Raw genomic sequence first — 16,463 nt, forward strand, 5'->3', positions numbered from 1 at the left:
AGAGGTCTGGTTCCTTTGGTAGGGTCATTGTAGCTTTTCAGGCTCCTCCAGCCATTTTAGTAGATGTTTGTACCCAGACATGTTTTGCTTCCGCTCGATGCTTGTATGACTTGAGTGTTGGGTCATGTAACCCCTATTTGTAATATCATACTATGTTGACTCTTATGAGTTTTTAATAAATGCTTGAGTCATAGAGTTATGTTGTGATGCCATGTTGTATCTACACATATCTTGCATATTGTGTGTATGTTTGAAATGAATTGCTATGTGTGGGATTCGACACCTAGTTGTGTGCCTTTAGTAGTACTCTTTATAGGGAAATGCCTCTTTGTGCTTCCACCGAGCCCTGGTAGCTTGCTACTGCTCCGGACACATTGATTGACCGACATGTATCCTTCTTTGTTGTTGTGTTTGTCCCCTCGGGGAAATGTCACGCAGTGTAATGGAGTCCTTGTAGCTTGCTACGACTCGTCTACACACGTTGTTGACCGACGCCTGCTTGGTTGGGTTATGTATGCATGTCCATGTATGAATGTACCACTTGGGTTTATAGCTAGTCATGTTGACCCGGGTTATTTGTTGTTTGAATGCTAGCGACACATTCATATACGTGAGCCAAAAGACGCAAACGGTCCCGGCCAAGGTAAGGTGGCAGCCGTGGAGTTTACCGTGCATGAGGCCGCAAAGTGATGTGATGTGTTACATGCTGGGTTCTTATGACTTAGGATCGGGATCCTGACAGTTCTGAGTCTCATTGAGGGTTTTCACAATGGCACTGAATTGACGTTTGACCCGTTTGTGATTGCGATCGGCCTTCTGATGAAGGCCGAGGAGTAGCTCTCTGTTGTTCATCATTCGTGGGGCAGTTGGGCTTGGTGGAACTTGGGTAGCAGTGTCATCATATGAAGAATATGACTCCGCTTGACGAAACTGGCCATCAAGGGGCCGATTTCCTTCATCAATCACAAATTTGCCTTTGCCTTCAACAGGCTCAATTGTTTTCTTGATGACTCTGATTGGCGGCAGATATCCGATGTGATTAGGAAAATCAGCATGGTAGTTGATGCCTGACCTACTTCTGATGAATCTCATGATCCACGGTGCATAAATCTTCATTTCAAAAGGTGACAGTGCATTATCAGCCAAAGTCCTTAGGAAGAAGTCATGAAGATTCATTGGTATGCCATGGATGACATTGAAAAGGATATTCTTCATGATGCCTACGACATCTTCTTCATCATCGTGGACTTTGATAGGAGCGATGACATTGGCATGATTATGTAGACTGTTCGTGGTTCATACTTCAAGTCTTGAACCAGAAAGCGAGTCCTAGGAGGTTGGTCCTTGGCCAAAGGCTTCATGAGGACTTCCATCAGTCTGTTGGGCAGCTCACGTTCATCATACATCAGCACCGCATTCTCTGAGGGAATTGAGACCGGAAGAGCTCGAAGCAATTCAGTGGTAGGCACTTTGTAGTGTGTGTGCTGAGTCATCCAATCCAAAACCCAAGTGTTGACATCCTTTGGGTCGCCAGAGATGTGCGGTGTGGCGTAGAACTAAAGAATGATGTCGTTGTTCCAGTCGCCAATGTCAGTGCAAAGAGGCAGCAATCCAGCTTCGTGAAGAACGTTGAGGACTGGAGTGAATGAAGGTATTTCCTCCATATCGCAGTGAGGAATATGTTTATGCTGAAATATCTTGTTCCTCCCACAGAGCACTGAAGCATAGTAGTTGAGTTGGTTCATCGTCCAAAACTTCATGTGCCTGATGCGAAGCTTATCATATGGATTCTCGCCAATAAAGTACATGTGTTCTTCATAGAAGGCCTCCTTTTGAAACTTTGGCATTTTGGAGAAGGGTTGATTTTGCTGCGGTTGAAGATTATGCCGTTGTTCTTGAGGAGGAGCCACTATCATTTTTGTTTCTGTGTTTACCACAACAATAGCAGTTTCAGTGTTTGGGGCAGGAGCATTTTCTTCATTTTGAGAATTTTCATCAGGTTGAGGATTTTCCTCAGCTTGAGGAATTTGCTTGTTGGAGGAGGTAGTTGCAGCATTTGTCGATGCATTGTCTTCAGCTGATGCAGCTGATTCTTGAGCAGATTCTTCACGGAAGGTCTTCCCATCAGATCCTGTGAGGATTTCTGTTGCAGCAGGAGTCGGGGGAATTTGAGTTAACCTCGGTGAGCGATGGGTTTCTTCCCAGAAGTCATCATGAATCACTGGAGTGTTGCACCCAGTTTCATCATCACCCACAATTTTTCAGAGGTCTTTTGAGGAATGGTGGATTGAGGAATATCATCAATTAGTATCTCCTCATCCATGATTTCTTCAGCTTCAGCATCCTCCATTTCTTCATCCTCTTCAGGAATGACGTAGTCAACTCCGAAGGGAACTAGCAAGTAAGATGGAGCTACATTCGGAGGAGTAGCATCCACCGGGGCAGTTGAAGACTCTGACTGAGTGACATTTTGGCGCTTAGCCTGTGAGGATTCTAAGGCCATTGAAGTTTTTCTCTTCTTTGCTTTTTCTCGGCAGCTTTGGTCTTCTTCACGTCTGATGCAGACGGAATCATCTTCTTCACCTTTGAGGATGGAGGTGAAGGAATAGTTTCATCAGGAGTTGTTGCAGATTCAGTCCTGGCAGTTTCCTCAGCTGGAACAGATTCTTCAGCTGGAGCAGTTTCTTCAACTGAAATGTTTTGAGGAATTTCCTCAGCAGCAGGTTCATCAGTTTCATCCTCCACTGCCAGCCGAACCATGCAGCTTGACTGAGGTAGCTTTTGCTGCATATGAGGAGCAGCTTTCTTGTTGTATTCATCAACTACAATTGTTGCAGCCTTGATGAAACTCACCTTGACACTTTGACGGTCAGATAGACTTTGTACTTATCTGTCAAGGTTTTAAGTTCAGCCAGAGTTGATACAAGTGCTTCAGACGTTAGATTGAGGAGATTCTGCTTCAGGAATTTCTCCTTCTTGAGTTTAGCAGCCTTTGCTTGCTTGGCTTCCTGTTCTTTCCATTTTGCATCATTGATGAAAGTTGCAACCATGTGGCTTACACCACGGGAAAGCTTCAAATCATCAATGAGAGTGTTTGGATCTTCATACCAGAGGTTGATGAAGTCCAGCAGAACCTTCGGGTCCATGGCAAGAGGAATAGAGCTGCCTGAGGCTTGAGCAACTCGTTCCTGCTTGTTTCTGATGATAGCTTGAAGGGTTTCATCATCAAATTCCTCACTTCCTTCTGATGCAGAAGGAACGTTGATGACTTTGCTCAGACTGGTCCTGATGCCTCTTCCAGCAGTCATTTTAGTCTTCAATAGAGGTGATGAAGACTTTGTAGCAGAGCTCGTGGTAGAAGGCACTGAGAAACTTGATTGAGCAGGTTGATGCTTAATGATCTGCTTTTGTTGAGGTTGTGAGGATTGTGGTGTTGTTGAAGATTTTGTCACTGGTGCAGCCTTATGAGGCAATTGCTCTTTTGGCATTCAGGCCTTTGGTTTCTTCGGCACCGTCTTCTTCTGAGGAATTGCTGTAGCGGAGGCCTCAGCAGCTGAAGAGGTGGCAGCAGTGGTAGCAACAACAGAGCCATCATTGAATTTCTTCACGGCTGCTTCTGCCTTCTTCTATAACTTAGACAAATATTTGTCTTTCTCATGAGGGTAATTCTCAATAGTTTCAAAGCTTGAGGGATGAGCAGCTTGTTGATCACCCTGAGGAGGCCTCTTGCAAAGTGGCTTGAGGGCGAATTTCTTTGCATATTTTCGAGTTAAATATATGTATTCCTTCCACTCCTTAACCCACCCGCGTTCAATTTTCTGAAGCCTTATCTTGTGCTTCGCCATGATTTCTTTGCCATAAATTTCCTCATCAGGAGTGCAGTAGTCAGCATATATTTCTTCAGGAATATCAAAAGTAGTGTTCTGTTCAAGCTTCTTTCCTCCCTTTTGCTTCCTGTCATCTTCCATTTTCTTCAATTGAGGCTTTTGCTGAGGAATATGCACTCTTGAAGATTCTGATGACACAGGTAAAGTTTCTTCGAGGAACGCTGCAAATGAGTTAAGTTGATGAGAACCTAGTGATTCATTAGCTGACATTTTGTACGTGTGAACATAGTATAGGTGCCAAGAATTTGGAGAGGTCATATGCGTTCTCAGATTTGAAGAAATTTGAAAATTTTAGTAGTTGAGGAATTTGACCAGTGGGTTGAGAAATTTGACTAAGCATTCTGATCTTGGGTTCCAGAGTTGTGCATATTTGAGAATTTACACAATTGAGGAATCTCATGAAGAATTTGAGTGGCTTAGTGAAATTCATCAAGTGTTTGAGGAATGAGTGGCCGAGAGACACTATGAAGAAAAACAGATTTCGCGAGTCTAAAGTGAAATAATAGATCAACAGAGGCAGTAAAATAAGATTTTAATTACCCTGAGCAAAGAACACGAAGAACGGGAGCAGTAAAAGAGAGAAGCTCTTCGGTTCAGATCTTCCTCGCCCTAACTTGGCGATAGAGATCAGCTACGGTGGTGGCGGAGGGAGAGATTCCGCTTTCCGCGTGAGTTCGGCAACGATGAGGTGAGGTAGTGAAGCTTTTCCTCACGGGCGACGAGATTGCTAGCGGTGGCGCTAGGGTTGAGCTCAAGCGGAGAAGACGAGAGGACGAAGATTTTTGACTAAGGGGGGGTAAGGGCCTATTTATAGCTCATGTGAAAAAAAATCGGCCGAAACTTTAGGACCGAGCTGCCCTTGCCCATTTGTCTCCGCACGACACGTGGAGCCCACGATTGAAGCGGTGGAGTTTGTGGTTATCCGATCGTGGGAAGTGGGTCGAGTTAATGTGTAACGCTATAAAAATTGATTTTTGAAGTTTTGAGGATTTTGTTGTGAAGTCCTGAGTTGACAAGGACACAGTGAGGATTTTGAACAAGTTTCAAACAGAACGCATATGAAGAAATGAATAGACTTGGTTGAGTTTAGCATAGAGGGGAGTCGGGTCCGATCACATTCACTTAGATGAAATATCAAATTTAAGACTGAGCTATAAGTGAATGTTGTTGAGGACTTTGAAATCATAGTCTATATATATATATATATATATATATATATATATATATATATATCCAAATGATAATCATCAAGCATTTTGAAGAATTTGAAGATAAGATTTGAGGATTTTGTGACAAAGTGTCAGCTTGATGAATTTCAACTTTGAAGAAAAAATAGCTTGAAGAACTTCAAAGTTGAGTAGTGGCGTGACCCACCGTATAAGAATGATAATTTCAGGCGCCGCGTACAATTGTCGTAGGGCCTTGAGAACCAAATTTTTCATTAATTTCTTCACACTAAGAGTGATATTCTTCATTGATTGAATAAAATCGATTATTCGTGTGTTGCACATCTAAGTTATCAATTTTGCATAAGTGTTAGGATGTGTGCATGTTTTCACATAACATTTGAAGACTCTAAGATATTTAGCTCACACCGCAACTTGCAAAACCTTCTTTCATCCAAGGGCTTAGTGAAAATATCTGCTAGTTGATTGTCAGTCTTCACATGTTCAATGATGATATTGCCCTTGAGGACATGGTCCCAAAGAAAATGATGACGAATCTGGATGTGCTTAGTCTTCGAGTGTTGTACTGGGTTGTAGGCGATCTTGATTGCACTATCATTATCGCAGTAGAGAGGCACATTCTTCATGTTGATGTCGTAGTCTCTGAGGGTTTGCTTCATCCATAGCAGTTGAGCACAGCAGGATCCAGCAGCAATGTACTCAGCTTCGGCAGTGGAGAGAGAAACACAGTTTTGCTTCTTTGAGGACCAGTAGACTAATGATCTTCCGAGGAAATGGCAAGTGCCAGATGTTGACTTGCGATCCACACGGTCACCAGCATAATCAGAATCATAATATCCAACAAGATGAAGATTTGAGCCCCTGGGGTACCATAATCCTAATGTTGGTGTGTGAGCTAAGTATCGAAGAATACGCTTCACAACCTTATGGTGTGATTCCTTCAGTTTTGCTTGAAAATGAGGACACATGCAAACACTAAGCATTATATGTGGCCTAGATGCACACAGATACAATAAAGAGCCAATCATCGAGCGATCTACCTGTTGATCGAAATCTTTACCATCTTCGTCAGTGCAGAGGTGGCCGTTGGTAGGCATAGGAGTCTTGACGCCTTTGCACTCATGCATGTCGAATTTCCTCAGAACATCCTTGAGGTATTTCTCCTGTGATATGAAGATGCCATTGCGTTGTTGACGAATTTGAAGACCTAAGAAGAATTTTAGCTCCCCCATCATAGACATATGATATTCTTCACTCATCATGTAAGCAAATTCATCACTTTAACTTTTGTCATTACAACCAAAGATAATGTCGTCAACATATATTTGACACACAAATAGTTCATTATCATAAGATTTTGTGAGAAGAGATGGATCGAGTGAACCAGGTTTGAAGTCTTTCTTCATGAGGAATTCCTTCAATGTATCATACCACACCCGAGGGGCTTGCTTGAGGCCATATAGTGCCTTTTTGAGTCTGAAGACTTTGTCTGGATGCTTCGGATCCTCAAAACCTCGGGGCTGAGCAGCATATACTTCTTCCTCAAGCTTACCATTGAGGAATGCACTTTTCACATCCATTTGATATAGAGTAATGTTACGATGATTAGCACAAGCAAGTAGTATTCGAATAGCTTCAAGTCTAGCAACAGGTGCAAAAGTTTCATCGAAATCAATTCCTTCAACCTGTGTGTATCCTTGGGTTACAAGTCGTGCCTTATTCCTCACCACTTTACCATCCTCATCTTTCTTGTTTCGGAAAATCCACTTGGTGCTGATGATATTGTGTTGGCGAGGATCTGGTCGTTTGATGAGTTCCCATATGTCATTTAGCTTGAATTAAAGAAGTTCTTCTTGCATGGTTTGAATCCACTCAGGTTCCATGAAAGCTTCAGCAACTTTTGAGGGTTCTGTGATAGACACAAAAGAGGAATGCCCATAAAAGTTAACTAAATGTGAAGCTTTTGAGCAAGTGAGAGGACCTGGTGCATTGATGTCATCGAGGATTTTGTCAAGTTCTACTTCATTTGCAATCCTTGGATGAGCTGGTTGAGGATTTAGTCTCGGCTAAGGAATTTGATCTGGAGAAATTTCCTCACGTGCATCTTCTTGAATTTCATCAGTGCTGGGAACGATTTCTTCAGCAATTTCCTCAGTAGGAACAATGTCTTCAGTAGCTTTGAACTTGATTGCTTCCTCAGGAGATAGTTTATCTGGCACAGGAGGCAATTGCTATGTGAGCCATTAGTTTCATCGAACCACACATCTACAGTTTCAACAACCTTGTTGTGATAGGTGTTGAAGACTCTGTAGGTGTGCGAGTCCTTTCCATAACCAAGCATAAAACCCTCATGTACTTTAGGTGCAAATTTTGAGCTATGGTGAGGATCTCTAATCCAGCATTTTGCACCGAAGACTTTGAAATAACTTACATTGGGTTTCTTATCAGTGAGGAGTTCATATGAGGTTTTCTTGAGGAATTGGTGAAGATATACCCTGTTGATGATGTGGCAAGCAGTGTTGATTGCTTCAGGCAAGAAACGACGAGGAGTATGATATTCTTCAAGCATGGTCCATGCCATTTCAACCAGAGTCATGTTCTTGCGTTCAACGACGCCATTTTGTTGAGGAGTATAAGGAGGAGCTAATTCGTGAGTAATACTAAGTTCATCAAGATAATCATCAAGATGAGTGTTTTTGAATTATGTCCCATTGTCACTCCTGATGTGTTTGATCTTGATGCCGAAGTTTGTCGAGGCCCTTGAGGAAAATCGTTTGAAGACTTCCTGCACTTCAGTTTTATACAAAATGATATGTACCCAAGTATATCGAGAATAGTCATCAAGGATGACAAAGCCATATAAGGATGTTGCATTGGTTAGAGTAGCATAATGAGTAGGTCCAAATAGATCCATGTGAAGCAATTCAAACGGACGAGTGGTATTCATGATAGTCTTCGAGGGGTGTTTGGATCTGGTCATTTTTTCAAACTCACAAGCACCGCAGAGGTGGTCCTTGAGGAATTTTACCGATTCGATGGCAATGACATGCTTCTTCTTCGCCAGCGTGTGCAAATTCCTCATGCCTGCATGACCAAGTCTTCGATGCCATAGCCAGCCCTCTGAGGTTTTTGCTAGTAAGCATGTGGTTGGTTGAGGACCCGTGGAAAAATCAACAATGTATAAATCTCCTCTCCTAAAGCCTTCGAAGACTTTGGATCTGTCAGATTCCATGATGACTACACATCTATATTTTCCAAAGATAACAACCATATCAAGATCACAAAGCATTAAGACTAACATGAGGTTAAACCCAAGGGATTCGACAAGCATCACTTTGTCCATGTGCCTGTCCTTGGAAATAGCCACTTTGCCAAGTCCCAATACCTTGCTTTTACCTTTGTCAGCATAAGTGATTTGCTTCAGTGGTGATGGAGTCAGAAGCATATTCATCAGCAAGATTGTTATCACCAGTCATGTGGTTTGTGCAACCACTATCAAGAACCCACTCAGTACTCTTGGGTTTGTCATCCTGCAGATGAATTAGTATAGCTTACCATCTCATATGCTTCAGACTTGAGGAATATGATATCAATTTCATCAGATAGGAATTTCATCATAAACAGTAAATTTGAGGATGTGTGAAATGTTATCATTTCATCAATTTTAGCTTGCGTCCAATCAAGCATTTTCCTCAGGTCTCCAGCAAATTCTTCAGATGATGACTTTCATCTGGAGACCTGACCTGCAGAAGTGATTAGTTCAAATTCTTCACCACCCACATCTGAAGGGGTGGCAAATAGTTCATCATCCTGCGAGCACCATATGAGAAAGGGGGCATTAAAGCTAATGCACTTCTCTTCACAGTAGGGGGGTTAGAGTACTCAAATGAATAGGCAGAGAAGTTCTTTGAGGATTTATGAACATAATGATTTGAGGTATAAAGCTCATATTCATATCCCTTGTAACTTCCCTGCATATCAAAATCATTAGCACGGGTACGAGCATAGTTTTGACTGGTTGAGGATTTGATCCTCTTGAAGAGTTTGGTCCACCTGAGGAATTTGATGTGTGACGTCAGCTGTGCTTCCCTGGCAGTGGCTCCAGAAAAGTGCTGATCCTGCAATCTCTAGTGTTAGCTAGACGAATGCTTATAACAACTAACCTTCTCCTGCAACGGCACCACAAGAATGCTGATAGCACTCCCCGGCAATGAAACTGGAAGAATGTTGTTGATGGCCCACCAGCGCGTGGGTTCGCAACAGTTTTCGAGGGTAGAGTATTCAACCCAAATTTGTTGGTTCGCACGACGGGAGGTGAGAGTATACTCTCAAGTATTAGCAGCTGAATTTGTCAGATTCAACCACACCTGAAAGATTAGTATCTGCAAGCACAGTAGTAACAGCAAAGTAGCGAGTAACGGCAGTGTAACGAGCAATAGCAGTGGCAAGGAACAGCAGTAGTGACAGCGGTAGCAAGTAGCAACAGTAGCAAGCGACAGTAGTAGCAACAGTAGCAGCAGAGCAAGACAAGTAATGGCAGTAGCAACAGTAGTAGCAGCAGCAAAGCAAGACAGGTAACAGCAGTAGCAACAATAGTAGCAGCAGCAGAGCAAAACAAGTAACAGCAGTAGTAGCAATAGTAGAACAAAACAAGTAACAACAGTAGCAGGACAAACTCGTAGGCAATGGGTCGGTGATTTGTTTGGTGCAATAGTAGTACAAACTCGTAGGCAATGGGTCGGTGATTTATTTGGATGATATTCATCATGTAACAGCTATAACACGGAGAGATAACTGGCTAGCTCCCGTTCGTCAATGTGATGTAGGCATGCATTCCGTGTGTCGTCATATGTGCTTAGGGAAAAGAACTTGCATGACATCTATTGTCCATCCCACCCGTGGCAGCGGGGTCCAAAAGGAAACGACGGGATATTAAGGTTCTCCTTTTAATAAAGAACCGGACCAACGCATTAGCACTTGGTGAACACATGAACTCCTCAAACTATGGTCATCACCGGGAGTGGTTCCGGTTATTGTCACTCCGGGGTTGTCGGATCATAACACATAGTAGGTAACTACAACTTGCAAGATCGGATCTAAAACACACATATATTGATGAGAACATAATAATTTCACATCTGAAATCATGGCACTCGGGCCCTAGTGACAATCATTAAGCATGGCAAAGTAGTAGCAACATCAAATCTCATAACATAGTGGATACTAGGGATCAATCCCCATCAAAACTAACTCGATTACATGATAGATCTCATCCTACTCATCACCGCCCAGCGAGCCTACAAATAGATTACTCACGGACGTCGAAGAACTTCATGGAATTGGAGAGGGAAGAAGGTTCATGATGACGATGGCGGCGATTTCCCCTATCCGGAGCCCAAGACGGACTCCAGATCTGCCCTCCAAATGAAGCACAGGAGGTGGCGGCGCCTCCGTATCGAAAACGCGACGAAAACTTCTCTTTCTATTTTTTCTGGGACGAAAGACAACTTATAGAGCTGGAGTTGGGGGCGGTAGGTGCCTGTGGGCCCCACAAGCCTGCCCACCGCCACCAGGGGGGTGGTGGTGGAGCAGGGGCTTGTGGCCCACTGGCCCACCCCCTGAGGTGGATCCTGGCGCAGGTATTTTTGATATTTTCCAAAACTGATCCCCGTAAATTTTCAGGACGTTTGGAGAACTTTGATTTCTGCACAAAAATAACACCAAGGCAATTCTGCTGAAAACAGCATCAGTCCAGGTTAGTTCCATTCAAATCATGCAAATTATAGTCCAAAACAAGGGCAAAAGAGTTTCGAAAAGTAGATACGATGGAGACGTATCAACTCCCCCAAGCTTAAAACCTTGCTTGTCCTCAAGCACCTCAGTTGAAAAACTGAGAGAGAAAGAAAAACTTTGACAAACTCTATTTGATCTTGTTGTTGCAACTATGTCTAACTCATAACCAGAATTTCAGCAAGATCACAAGTTAACCATATAAGCAAATGACACAAAGGTCTGACGGTAAACTAATATCAATGGCATAATCAGCTAACGAGCAAATAATAATGAGTTTCAAATACCAACACTTCAATCAAAGCAAGCATGAAGCAATATGAATAGGTGGTATCTCGCTAGCTCTTTCTGAGACCGCAAAACATAAATTCAGAGCACTTTCAAAGATCAAGGGCTGACTAAACATTGTAATTCATAGCAACGAAGATCCAGTCATAGTCATACTCAATATCAATCAAAAGCAAAGCATAAAAATGACAGAGGTGCTCTCTAATTGGTGCTTATATAAGAGGAGGATGACTCAACAGGAAAATAAATAGACAGGCCCTTCGCAGAGGGAAGCACTGATTTGCAGAGGTGCCACAGCTCAAGCTTTGAAAACAGAGATAATAATTTTGGGTGGCATGCTTTCATTGTCAACGCAATGACCAAGAGTTCTCAATAGCTTCCATGCTACTCATGCTATAGGTGGTTCCCAAACAGAAAAGTAAAGTTTTAACTCCCCCACCACCAATCAATCACACTCCACGGCTAGCCGAATCCTCGGGTACCGTCCATACTAACATCAATCCGGGGGGAGTCTTGTTTTACAGTTATGTTTTTGATTTAAGCATGGAACTGGGCATCCCAAATACCGGCCCCTTTCTCGTGAAGGACTATGAATAAACACATGTCGAGGATAACACTCCTAGCATGGAAGATACTAATAGCCCTCTGTCACCACATGAGCGGTTCGGGCATGCAAAACAGATTATTTCTTGAAGGTTTAGAGAATGGCACATGCAAATTTACTTGGAACGGCAGGTAGATACCGCAAATAGGTAGGTATGGTGGACTCTCATGGGAAAACTTTTGGGTTTATGGAAGTGGATGCACAAGCAGTATTCCCGCTTAGTACAAGTGAAGGCTAGCAAAAGACTGGGAAGCGACCAACTAGAGAGTGACAACAGTCATCAAGATGCAATGAGTTTGACTAACATTGAATGCAAGCATGAACTGGATATAAATCACCATGAACACTAACATCATAGAGGCTATGTTGATTTTGTTTCAACTACATGCATGAACATGCGCCAAGTCAAGCCACTTGAAACATTCAAAGGAGAATACCATCCTATCATACTACATCACAGTCATCTCAAAATCTATGTTGGCAATCAAGACAAACCATTATAAGCTCTCACCTAAATAAGCATGGCATCAGAAACTATGATCTCTAAGTTGTCATTGCAAACACGGTTCTCTCACAACAAAGCTAAATCTGGGTCGACAAGCTAGTCATATTTACAAAAACAAAATAGATAGAGTTCATACCAGCTTTTTAGTCTCAGTCACTTCATCATATACCATCATTGTTGCCTTTCATTTGCACGATCGAACGATGAAAACGATAATAAGCGCATTGGACTAAGCTGAATCTGCAGGCAAACACAAAGGAGAAGACAAAATAATATGGCTCTTTGAAAGCTAAACAGGTAAGCATATAAGAACCACTAAGCATTGTAACCAATATCTTCTACCTTGACACAAAGAAAAAGAAAACTATTTACACAGGAAAGCTCCCAACAAGCAAAAGAAGAAATAAAAATCTTTTTGGGTTTTCTCAAAAGGACACAAAACAAGAAAACAAGAAAACAAAAAGAAACTAGCATGGACAATACAGTGGCAAAGTGTAAACACCGGCTAACGAAGTGAAAGCATAAGCATGAATATAAAGTCGGTGAGAACACGTACTCCCCCAAGCTTAGGCTTTTGGCCTAGCTTGGTCTACTCCCACGGTGGGTCCTGGCGATACCCAAAGTCATAATGGGTGTTATACGGGAGTGTTGCAGCCACTGCCTGAATAGCTGCCTCACGAAGTCGAGCAGCCGTCGCCTCCCTCTCATACTCCTCTGCCTCTCCTATGGTTATGTAGTATCTTCGTTTAACCTGAAAGTCAAAGAAAGCAGGAGTAGGAAGGGTAATATGTAAAACACGCTGCCGGTTAAATATCAAGCGGTATAGAAGAGATCCATGATCTCTCTCAAGGAACTGGTAGCGTGTTAGAGCGACACGATCAAGGTAGGATGTACGGAGAGGAGGGTCTTCTGGACGGATAGATACTCCCAGAAAATTTGCTAAGCGTGTAGCATAAACTCCGCCAAAGAAATCCCCCTCACTGGCATTTTGATTCAGCCTCCTAGCTATAATGGCTCCCATATTGAAGCTCCTATCACCTGTTACTGCGCTCTTAAGGATACTAAGGTCGGAAGCGCATAGGTGACAATGTGCACCCTTGACGTTAATGCACCTACCTATGAAGAGGGCAAGGTAGTGCAAGGCAGGGAAATGGATGCTTCCTATGGTGGCTTGCGTGATATATCTGGTTTCTCCAACAGTTATACTGGAGACAAAGTCTCTGACCGAAGACTTAGGAGGATCAACAACACTACCTCCATCGGGTATCTTGCAAATCCTATTGAAATCCTCCAGACCCACAGTATAGGATTTATCGTACAGATCAAACGGTATGGATGACTCATGGCCAGCTAAAAATTTAAATCTGCGCACGAAAGGCAATGAGCATAGCATATTGTTCACATTTATCTGAGAGGAATTCTTCTAACCCGATATTGTGGACAAGTTCGAACTCATCCTTGAAGCCTGCTTCGATCATGAACTCATCGGAAGGCCATTCACATGGTTGCACCGGTGCGTCCCTTAGTTGAAAAGCTTTGGGCTCCCGAAAGGAGAGACGGGGACCCTTCTTACTTGAGGAACCACCATGAAACTTCCTCCTAAACATAATTTCCTTTTGCTGAAATTTTTGGAAGTTCAAGAGAAAAGTGAATGAGGACCAACCATGCCTTATAGCAACTACTCCTACTTGTGCCTAGAGACCATATCACACGCTAAAACTACTTGAGACCAACTAAAATCAACTTTTATAGCTCAAGAACAGGGTCACCAAGGTAGCAAAAATTTGCGAAGGATAAAGCACTAGAGCAAAAACTAATTGAACCAATGGAGGAGTCACTTACCAAGGAGTAATTTCCCCAAAACAGTTCGGACAATGGTGCTTTGAGCAAGGAGATCGAAAATCACAGCCAAATGAGCAAAAACACGGGTTTGAGTCGCGAAACAATTTTTTCTGGAGGTGGAAGAAGAGGCTCGGAGCTGGAATGAGTGGAGGGGATGCCTGTGGGGCCCACAAGCTTGCACCCCGCCACCAGGGGGTAGGTGGCGGTGGGGGGGCTTGTGGCCCACTGGTCAGGCCCCCTGACCAGCTCTCAGGCCCAGAAATTCTCAAAAATTCCAGAAAAAATCATACTAAATTTTCAGGACCATCGCAGAACTTCTATTTTTGAGGTATTTTTCTCCGGGACGCTAAAACAGAAAACAGGAAAAGCTAAACTAATTCTATCATTTTTCTTCTAAGCAAAAGAAAATGAAGACTCAAAACAGAGGTATGTGACGCTCTGATTCATCCGTTTCATGGTCATCGGAAGAATTTCGTCAATGGGGTTGATCAAGTCCTTATGACAAAACCTTCTCGAATCGCAAGAGAGAACGGAGAATTTTCGAATAGCCACTAAGTCACCTCAATGGGGATATGAATCTCCCCAACAAGCAAATCATACTTCATCTTGACGCGAGGAATAGGGCATTCAAATCACCCAATGAGAATCGATGAAGTCTTTTCAATAGCATTGATGCAATGTACTTGATATCGTTTCTTCGGAAAGTGCATTGTGTGCTCATTACCTTTGACGTGGAAGGTGACATTGCCTTTGTTGCAATCTATAACAGCCCCTGCAGTATTTAAAAAGGGTCTTCCGAGGATCATAGCCATGGCATCGTCCTCGGGAATATCCAAGATAACAAAGTCTGTTAAGATAGTGGTATTAGCAACCACAACAGGCACATCCTCGCAAATGCCGATAGGGAAAGCAGTTGATTTGTCGGCCATTTGCAGAGAAATTTCAGTGGGTGTCAACTTATCCAACTCAAGTCTACGATAAAGAGAGAGCGGCATAACACTAACACCGGCTCCAAGGTCACATAAGGCAGTTCTTACGTAGTTTCCTTTAATAGAGCAAGGTATAGTGGGCACTCCGGGATCACCAAGTTTCTTAGGAGTTCCACCTTTGAAAGTATAGTTGGCAAGCATGGTGGAGATCTCAAGATCTGGTATCTTCCGTTTATTAGTCACGATATCTTTCATGTACTTGGCATACGGAGACATCTTGAGCATATCAGTTAACCGCATCTGCAGAAAGACGGGTCTTATCATCTCAACGAAGCGCTCAAAATCTTCATCATCCTTTTTCCTGGATGACTTAGGAGGAAAGGGCATACGTCTCTGAACCCATGGCTCTCTATCTTTACCATGCTTCCTAGCAGTAAAGTCATTCTTGTCGTATTTCTTAGGTTGTGGATTATCAGGATTAACCGTAGGTTCAATCTTCACATCCTCATCATTGCTAGGTTGAGCATTATTATGAACATCACTGTCCATATTGTCACCAGGTTCATGTTCATCACCTGATTGTGTTTCTACATCAGACGCAGAAATATCATTAGGTTCTTCAGGTGTGATAGTATTTGGTGAACTGGCATGTAGGTTTCTATCATCCTTCTTCTTCTCCTTAGGATGACTAGGTGTATCAGCATTGGTTCCTTGAGAATCTTGATCAATTCTCTTAGGATGACCTTCACGATACAAAGGTTCCTCAGTCATTTTGCCTCCTCTAGTAATGACTCTGACAGAGTTGTCATTTAATTCATTGAGCAGGTCATACTGAGCTTTGAGTACTTGTTCTACCTGAGTAGTAATCATAGAGGCATGTTTACTCAGAAGCTTCACAGCATTGACATTTCTGTTTACACAAGCACTTAGATGGTTGAGCATACGAGCACTTTGTTCCAAATGTCTTCTAACATAATCATTGAAACTTTGTTGTTTGGCAACAAAGTTGTCAAATTCATCAAAGCATAGGCTAGCAGGTTTATCAAAAGGAATATCACTCTCGTCAAACCTACGCAGAGAATTCACTTCTACTACCTGTATCGGGTTATCGAGACCATGGATCTCTTCAATAGGTGGTAGATTTTTGACATCTTCAGATCTAATGCCTTTCTCTTGCATAGATTTCTTGGCTTCTTGCATATCTTCGGGACTGAGGAATAGAATACCTCTTTTCTTAGGAGTTGGCTTAGGAGGTGGTTCGGGAATAGTCCAAGCATTATCGTTGATCAAGAGGTTATTCAGTAGGGTCTCAGCTTGTTCTACAGTTCGTTCCCTAAAAACACAACCGGCACAACTATCTAGGTGGTGTCTAGAGGCATCGGTAAGTCCGTTATAGAGGATATCAAGTATCTCGTTCTTCTTAAGAGGGTG

This window comes from Hordeum vulgare, chromosome 2H, assembly GCF_904849725.1.
Source record: "Hordeum vulgare subsp. vulgare chromosome 2H, MorexV3_pseudomolecules_assembly, whole genome shotgun sequence".
NCBI lineage: Eukaryota > Viridiplantae > Streptophyta > Magnoliopsida > Poales > Poaceae > Hordeum > Hordeum vulgare.